Below are 8,903 nucleotides of genomic sequence, written 5' to 3'. Positions count from 1 at the left end.
CAAAAGTGCTTGAATCCATGATTATTATATTTCTGCTAGGGTAGAACTCAATGAAGCCTGCCTCTCATCAGGTTTATTGTAAAATAAGTACTTTAGTAAACACAAAACAAAGCTGCTGAAAGATGACTTTAAAGCAGTTTGTTTCATGGAGCATAAATGGTGATTTTGGTGTAAGCATTTAAGCTGTTATCCGGAAGCAATTATAGATGTAAGTGACCTCAGAAAGAATCTCAGTTGACAACGGGCCTTGCTGAAAGCTGAAGTGGGAAGGGGTACCATCTACCTTCTATATCTAACCTCAACAATACCTCTTTTCCCTTTTACACGCTAGAGGAGAAAGAATTATTCCTAGAGCTACTTCTCCACTGCTCTGCCACTCAGGGACTGGGGCAGGGGGGTGGGGAATTCCTATACTTGCAATTGTGGGGATTGTTATAATGGACAATAGAGTGAGACCTGCAGTTGAATTGTGAATAAAGAAATATAGTGTTCATACACTGGTAGCAAGAATTGAACTCAGTAAAGAAGGAACAGCCATTGCCCAAGTAATTAAGGGGTTAACTGGTTGTGGCAATGACAGAGGGCTCCATGCCCCACCTCCCCCTCATTTCTTGTGGTGCTGACAGGTTCCCTCACTGCCCACTGCTCAGAACTTTCTCTGAAGCTCCCAGATCCCACGTAATCCAAGAACAAGGCAGCCGGAAAGTGGGAGAGGGAAGCATTGGGCAACCCTCAACCAATGAAGGTTGGAAATCAGTGAATAAATGTAGTGTCCTTCAGAAGGAAAATACATCCTGTGTGTTCCTCAGGGAATCCTCAGAAGACAGCCCGTCACTCATAGTGTTAAGCAGTGCACACTGCATGACTTCCTGCCGCACCTGGTTGTTGGTGGTTATATGCCGTGGAGTCGGTTCCTACTCATAGTTACCCTGTACAGGGTTTCTGAGGCTGTAAATCTTTACGTGAGCAGAAAGCCTCATCTTTCTCCCACAGAACAGCTGGTAATTTCGAACTGCTGACCGTGAAGTTCACAGCCTGATTCGTTACCACTACACTACCAGAGCTCCTTCCCTGCCTCGCCTAACTCCCCTAATTCTTACTCCTGCTACCCAGCACAACTAACAAAGAAGCTACCTTCATCCAAGTCCCTGTCTCAGTGCCTGCTTTTGGAGGAACCAAGCCAAGGCAGGAGCTATTCAGGGTGTAGCTACTTCCTGGCAGTAACAGCAGAAGTAGACATAACAAAAATGAACTCTAAGGTTTCCCTGTAGTTCCCACATCCACTCAAGCCCCCTGATGACCTCCACATGATGCTTCTAGCTTATATTGTGACTAAGAAACTGGAGTTGGGGTCACAGCTCTAATGCTGGCGCCAAGGGAGAGCCCACCTAAGGAAGATGTGATCAGCACTATCATCCTGGCCTTGCTAGAGCAGAGGGAGGAGAAGATTGGAGGTATGGTAGGGATGACTTGCATTTGTATCTGTTCTTATTGTTCTGGGCCTGCATCTAGATACTGTGAGAAAGTCATCTGTTACTTTATTTCCAAGTGCAGTGGGTCACACGTTCACAAGTTCAGTCAACCTCTCTCTCTTGTTCTTGTTGTCAATAGGTGTCATACTCATAGCACCCTTTTGCACAACAGAATGAAACACTGCCTGGTCTTGCTCCAACCTCACAATTGATGCTACACTTGAGCCCATTGCTGCTGCTGACACTGTGTCAGTCCATCTCCTTGGTGGTCTTCCTCTTTTTCTCTGACCCTCCACTTTACCAGACATGATGATAACCTTCTCCAGGGACTGGTCCCTCCTGATAATATGTCCAAAGTGTGAGAGATGAAAGGTTGGCAGTTCAAACCCACCAGCTGCTCCTCAGAAATCCTATACAGGGTCTGTATGAGTCAGAACTGACTCAATGGCACTTAACAACAACAATAATAATTCTCACTATAAGGAGCTCTGGTAGCGTAGTGGGTTATGTGTTAGGCTGGTAACTGCAAGGTCAGCAGTTCAGATCTGCCAGCTACTCTGTGGGAAAAGATGAGGCTTTCTACTCCTGTATTGATTTACAGCCTCAGAAACTCTATACAGGGTTGCTATGAGTTGGAACCCACTCAATGGCACACAACAACCACCATCACCATCCTCAGTCTAGTCAAGGGTATTGTGATGGTTAAAATTATGTCAGCATGGTATAGTATGATTATCAGTGGTTTGGCATATTCTAGATAGGGTGTTCAGAACATGCAATGTAATTTAATTCTGCCATAGTGCAATGTAATGTGTTACATTACATACAATGTAATGTATGTTTTACATCCTTCCTGGATGTCATGTGATGTGATTAGCTGAAAAAACCGTTTCCTTGAGGGTGTGGCCTACCTCCAGTATATAAATGGATGTTCTGGCAGAGCTAGTTCTGTCTCTCTGCCTTGCATTCTTCTGGTTACCTAACCTCTGGTCCTTGGGATTTAAATCTGCAACTTGCCATCTGACCTGAAGACTTTGGATTTGCCCGTCCCTGCAAACCCATTAGCCATCAGACATCTCCAGTCTGCTGCCTGGTCCATGGATATAGAACTAGCCAGTCCCAACAATTGTGTGCTCCTTGAAGTGAATCTTTCTATCAATGTTTATGCATACTTCTTGCTGGTTTTGCTACACTAGAAAACCCAGAAAGAGACAGGCATCTTTGAGAAACCACAGTGAGCATCATACTCAATGGTGACTTAGAGCTTCCTATTTAAAATCTGCAACAAGGCAAAGATGCCTGCCTTCACCACATTATTCAACATTGTACTGAATGTCCTTGCCAGAGCAATTAGGCAAGAAAAATTAAAGGAAAAGTATCCAATTTAGAAAAGAGGAAGTTAAAAACATCCATTTTTGCAGATGAAATTATCCTATATATAGAAAACCCATAGGATTCCATAAGAATGTAATTAGAGCTGAATTCAGCAAAGTAATAGGGTATAAAGTTAAAGCACAAAAATCAGTCATGTTTCTACACATCAACAATGAGCATCCTGAAAGGAAATTAAGTAAGCAATATGTTACATGTACAGTAGCATCTAAAATAGTAAAATAGCTAAAAATTAAAAACACTGTTCTAAATCAAATCTACGTGTTTTATAATTTAATTTTACCTCTTGGATTATTAAATGGTCAGCCCATACAATTTCCAAGCAACCCTCCCAACTCTAGGGTGTCACATTTAAAAGAGGAAAGGGCCTTTAGGACATAAGAGTAATTAGAAGTAAACTGGGATGCACAAAGAGTCCTGGTGTAGTGCAGTAGGATAAGCACTCAACCTTAAGGTCAGTTTGAAGTGCAAGGTCAGTGGTTCAAATTCACCAGCTCTTCCTCGGAAACCTTATATAGGGTCACTATGAATCCAAACCAACTTGACGACACTTAGTAACAACAACAATAGGGATACCCAAAGAACAAGAATGGTGACATATTTATCTACCTGAAGTTCTTCAGTGGGAGTCTCCACTACAAGGTACCAAGACCAAGGCCAGAGAGAAACACCTGATCATTTAGAAATAGACCCCACACTGTGATTAGAGACTATTGAGATTCATAGCTTCTGCCACAGCCCAAACTCCTAAACACACTGACTCATCAAGCAACCAGCTGATGTTTCAGGGAATCTGGTGATGAGTTCCTAAGTTTGGCCATCTGCAGGATGTAAGAAGAATAGAAGGAAATGGAGGCTATGGTGGCCCACATTTATAATTAGCAATTGTAATGATTTTTAGGGTGTTCTCAGAATATAGTTTGAATATTCATGATGCACTATTGTGATCAGCCTCCTTAATAATTATAACCATTTGTATAGAGTCGAGCACCCACTCCTGTTAAGAAAGCAAAATATACATGACATGCTTATCAAATTTTAGGCAAGTTACCATCAAGTCATTGTTGTTGCATGCCATCCAATTGATTCCAACTCATAGCGATTCTGTATAGGGTTTCCAAGAAGCAGTTGGGGGGTTTGAACCTCCAACTTTGTGGTTAGTAGTCCAGTGCTTATTCTACAGCACCACACACGTTACCATGATAGGTAGACAAAGAAGCTTATAAGTCAACAGACACAAAAAGATATTATTTATTTACAAAACTCTTATATAGGTCTCATTATTTATGCCCTTGTTACTTTGCTGTTATTAAGCACCATCAAGTTGGTTCTGACTTGTAGTGACCCTATATAGGGTTTCTGAGGAGTGACTGGTGAGTTTGAACTGCCAACCATGAAAATTGACCTTGCTGTCTATGCTTATCCATTTAAATCCCATTTTCCTGAAATATTTCTGAATCTGTATGGAAAAAAAAACAAACTACCAAATAGTTAGGTTCCTTTGTTGTTAATTACCATCCAGTCTGCCCCTGACTCATGGTAACCCCATGTATATTGAGATCAGACCATCATGACCCATAGAGTTTTCATTGGCTGATTTTCCAAGGTAGTTCACCAGGTCTTTCTTCCTAGTCTATTTTGGTCTAGAAGCTTTGCTGAGATCTATTCAGCAACACAGCCACACCTAAGTCACCATCGATATAAGGGTGGTAGCTGAGCATGAAGTCCATTGGTCAGAAATTGAGCCTGGGTCTCCCCTCATAGAAGGGGAATGTTGTACCACTGAAGAGCCACTACCCTCTTAGGTCTGCATATGTCTCTGGAAAGCAACACCAAGAAAAGTTTGTATCCTTCTTCAATCCTGGTATCAGATGGACACTGTGGTATGAAAGCCAGGTCACTTCACATACGAGTATGATTTATGATATAAGATAATGAAGTCATGATTTAGATATAAGACATCTTTTTGCTGGTTGCCACCAAGTTGACTCTGACTCCTGGTGCCCTTATGTATGCAGAGTACAGCTGCACTCCATGGGCTTTCAAGGCCATGACCTTTCAGAAGTCTTCTTACCCAGATGCTTCTGAGTAGGTTTGAACTTCCAACCTTATGGTTAGTACACATTTGTACTACCCAGAGGCAAGACTATTAAGAGTCCAAGGCCTTTTCATTTGTAACCTTGTTCACCACAGGCTCAGAAGGGCTTGCCTTGAACGCTCTCATTTTGTCCTTTGGTGGACTTTTCAGACAGTCCCTTGGCTATGGGCTCCTGTAGGGCTGCTCAGATCACTTTTTCATGAAGTGCTTATCTAGGTAATCACACAAATACAATCCTTTATCTCGGAGACCAGGGGAATGTCAGGAAGTTCTGGGAATCTCATGATTTTGAGAATGGGGTAGGAGGGAAGGGGTAAGGGGCCAAAATGACAATTTCACTCCTCTCCTCAACAGTGTGTCTGACTCCAGACAGAAAATCCAACTTCTAGTTTGTGCCTGCCTAGAAAGCTGTGTGGCTTCCTCTTCACTGTCTTTCCACTTGAATCTCCCACTTGCCTTATTAATAGCATGTAAACATCATACCGATGCCTTTCTCCATGCAATTTGTTCCCCAGCCTATTCTGCAAAGGATTCAATTAAAACTGAACAGATATTAGAAAGGGCTGACCAACAGGCAGCCAGATACCAATTTCTGCTGACTGGGATGTGGGGGAGGGACTTGCTTGCCCACACTGTGCCACCCTTAACTGCTGCCAGGGTAACAAGGAGCAGGGTACAAACCACCCTTTGAAAGCCATCCTAGCGTTGACTGTTGGTGGGAGTGCATCCTGGGAAAAGGAAAAAAGTAATTTACTTTCAGTAAAAGACGTCATTTTCTCCCAGCTGCTGCCTGTTAGGGTGGGGTGGAATTCATACAGGCTGCTGCAGCCAGATATGCATTTAAATTAGAGACAGATTAAGATGTATTTCGTCCAGCTGTTTGCTCAGGACTTACCCCTAATTCTATCTCAAACAATGTTCATTGTTTAACGTCTTTATATTCACAACTTGTTCCCAAGCATATCTGCAGGGGAAAAGCAGAATTCTGATAGCGTTTGTGCTGTCTTGGCCGGGCTGGGACTCAGGAAAAGGAACAAGATAAACACTTGAGTGGGAGTGCTCCTTTCGGTGACCAGATTTTATGCAAAGGCACGACCTCAGTCAACACCAACAGCAGCATCGTGCCTCCCAAAGTTTCCACAGAACAGAGTGGCCAGGCAGCTGGAGGAGGGATTTCAACCCACAGAGGCTTTTTCTGGAGCCAAGTCCAGGCGTGGAGGCCAGGTGGAGGAAAAGGAAGGGGAGCAGCTTCCTGTCTGGGTGTATCGCCCCCAAAGTAGGGGCCAGCTAGCCTGGGCAGGAAAAAGATGGCCTTCTCTGATAGCAGCGTGCCTTAATTGTTTGGAACAATAGAGTTGGGTTTTAGTAAAGGAATTATTTGAACTCTTGTGGAATTATGAAAAAAGTTATTATATAATCTTGAGTTGGTTAATGTGGACCCGAGCTAAATGATGAAAAAAATGCTTTTTGAAAATACCAAAATTAAACAATCTTCACAGATATTCAATGGGACTTTGGGAGAGTTCAGAGGAAAGTGAGGGGAAAAACTCAACCTATTAAGATGGAAAAATATATTTTTGGTCAAACCCTACCCCATACATTCACAAAAAGGCTCACTTAGGAAGCACTTAGGTACCCTAAGAATGTGTGAGAGAGAAATAAATTACCAGCTGAGGAAGGCTTGGAGGAAATGGAGAGAAATGAATGTGTGAATTAGAATCTGGAGCTGGAAGGAATTCTAGAATCCCCTCAATTCTTCATTTATGCAGACAACGACAAAAGGTACAGTGACTTGCTCCACAACCATGCAACTTATTAGCAGCACAACAAAGTCGCAGGTCCCAGGCTCCAAATGACTGCCAGTGCTCACAGAAAAGATCTTCCAGCACTGGGGCATCCTGGAAGCTAGCTATAGTCCTTAGTGTAGTGACTGGTGGGCAAGTGCAAGATTGTTTAGAAAGACAGAGGGAAACAGAGTCAATTTTCCAATTGAAATGGAAAACTTAGAAATGAAGGTAAGAAGGTCCAATGGAAGAATGCAGAGAATAAAAAGAAGCAAAGATAAGAGAGAATAAATAGAGAGGTTGCAAGACTGGGAGATCTAATGTCGTGTTTCTTGGGCACTGGCAACATAGTTCATAGTGGGTCATCTAGGCATAAAGTCATTTGGGCTTAGTTTCTATGCTTCCCCACCCCTCCACCTCATGGTCTGCTCAGGATAAGGCACACTATGACCTCTAGAAATTCTGAAATAAAGCAGTATTATTTGCCACTTTCAAATGGTGTTGGAAGACGTGAAGAAAATCCAGTTGATAGCATAGGGGGGAAGCATTACCATTCCTAAATACTAATTGCACACCAATCTGAGGGGTAGCTATCAGGTCCAGGAACCATGTAGTCGTATCCCTGAGTATGGCTGGAAAGGTCTGGAAAGAGAGTCATCATCTTCTCACAGAAAACCTTTGCTCGACAGAGAACAATTGAAGATGCATTCGTTCGCCATGAATCCTCGTAAACCGTAGTTGCTGGTTACGATAAGTGAGTGACACCATTCTCCAAGAAGGTCGGGACTCTAAAGTGGGAGTTCTCACATTCACACACCTACAGGGTCCAGGAAGAAAAGAAATAAGTAAGAAACAGACTATTTCATAACGGAGTCTCCTTTAGTTACCTATTGCTGCATAACAAAACCACATTCAAACTTAAAGGATTAAATCAACAATTCATGATTTATATAGTTAATATAAATTTGTATTATTAGCATATATAAGTAGATACTTCAGAAGCATGACGGGATTGGATCCTAAAGGTGTTGTTGTTTTTGTTAAGTGCCATCAAGTTGGTTCCAACTCATAGCAATCCTCCATAGGGTTTCTAAGATTTTAAATCTTCGAGGGAGCAGAAAGCCTCATCTTTCTCCCACAGAGTAGATGGTGGGCTCAAACCTCAGATCTTGTGGTTCACAGTCCAATGCTTATTGTATAAAGCCATCATGCTCCCCAGTAGGGCTAGAGAAAGGAATAAAACTAAACTAGGTCAAATTCATCTATATAGTATATTTATATTATCTCTCAGGTTTCTGAGGATTGTCTTGACTCAGATGGGACCTGTCTAGAAGTTTCTGAGTATGACCTTCCATGACATTTTATTGGTCAACCATATCACTAACTTAAGTCCAGACTCAAGTTATCTTTGTTCCTTACTCTGCTGGCACTTGACTTTCTTGCTGTCATTTCCAGTCTGCCCTTTTGAATTTGACAGTTTTCCTCTCTTTTTCATATCGAACTTGCTCACCCACCAGGATCCACCTTGAAGAATGGTGACAGTTTCTAGAACTCACTGGTGTTTGGTTATCTTCTCTGTGAGCACTAAGCTAAGGTAAGAGTCAGACTGGATCCAGGACCTGGTTGTGCCTCCACTAAGTTGGGTGGTCTTGGAGCAAGTCACTGCATCTCTGTTTGCTCACCTGTCAGCTCTCCTGCTGCTGAGAGCTGGTCATTGCCACAAAGTATAAGGGGGTGGGAGACATAACTCCAACATCTTTGCAAGGCAACCAATCACAGTGTCCTAAATTGTGTTCTTTCCAATGGACTCACTTTGTTTCACATATCAGTTACATAGACCTTTTTCTAAACTGATAACTATTCTTGCTTTTACTTTTCTCTTGAAATATACAACTCAACCAGGTTTACTTTTCATTTTTGACTTTTGATAAAGACCTAATATGGTGACTTGTCCACTTTCCTTTACGTACATCTATGAGAAAAAAACAGAGCCAACATGATGACAAATGACAACTGCTACTATGTCAGGGAGATGCCAGGGAGTGGTGGGGACTGCATTGCACTGGAGAATAGATGCTCCATTGAAGGGTGGCTTCTGTCACTCAGCTCCAGCTAAACATTATCCTGTGAGAAAGACTGTTGATTATATTAACTACA

The sequence above is a fragment of the Chrysochloris asiatica genome, unplaced genomic scaffold (genome assembly GCF_000296735.1).
Source record: "Chrysochloris asiatica unplaced genomic scaffold, ChrAsi1.0 scaffold00122, whole genome shotgun sequence".
NCBI lineage: Eukaryota > Metazoa > Chordata > Mammalia > Afrosoricida > Chrysochloridae > Chrysochloris > Chrysochloris asiatica.
This window is presented reverse-complemented; position numbering follows the sequence as displayed.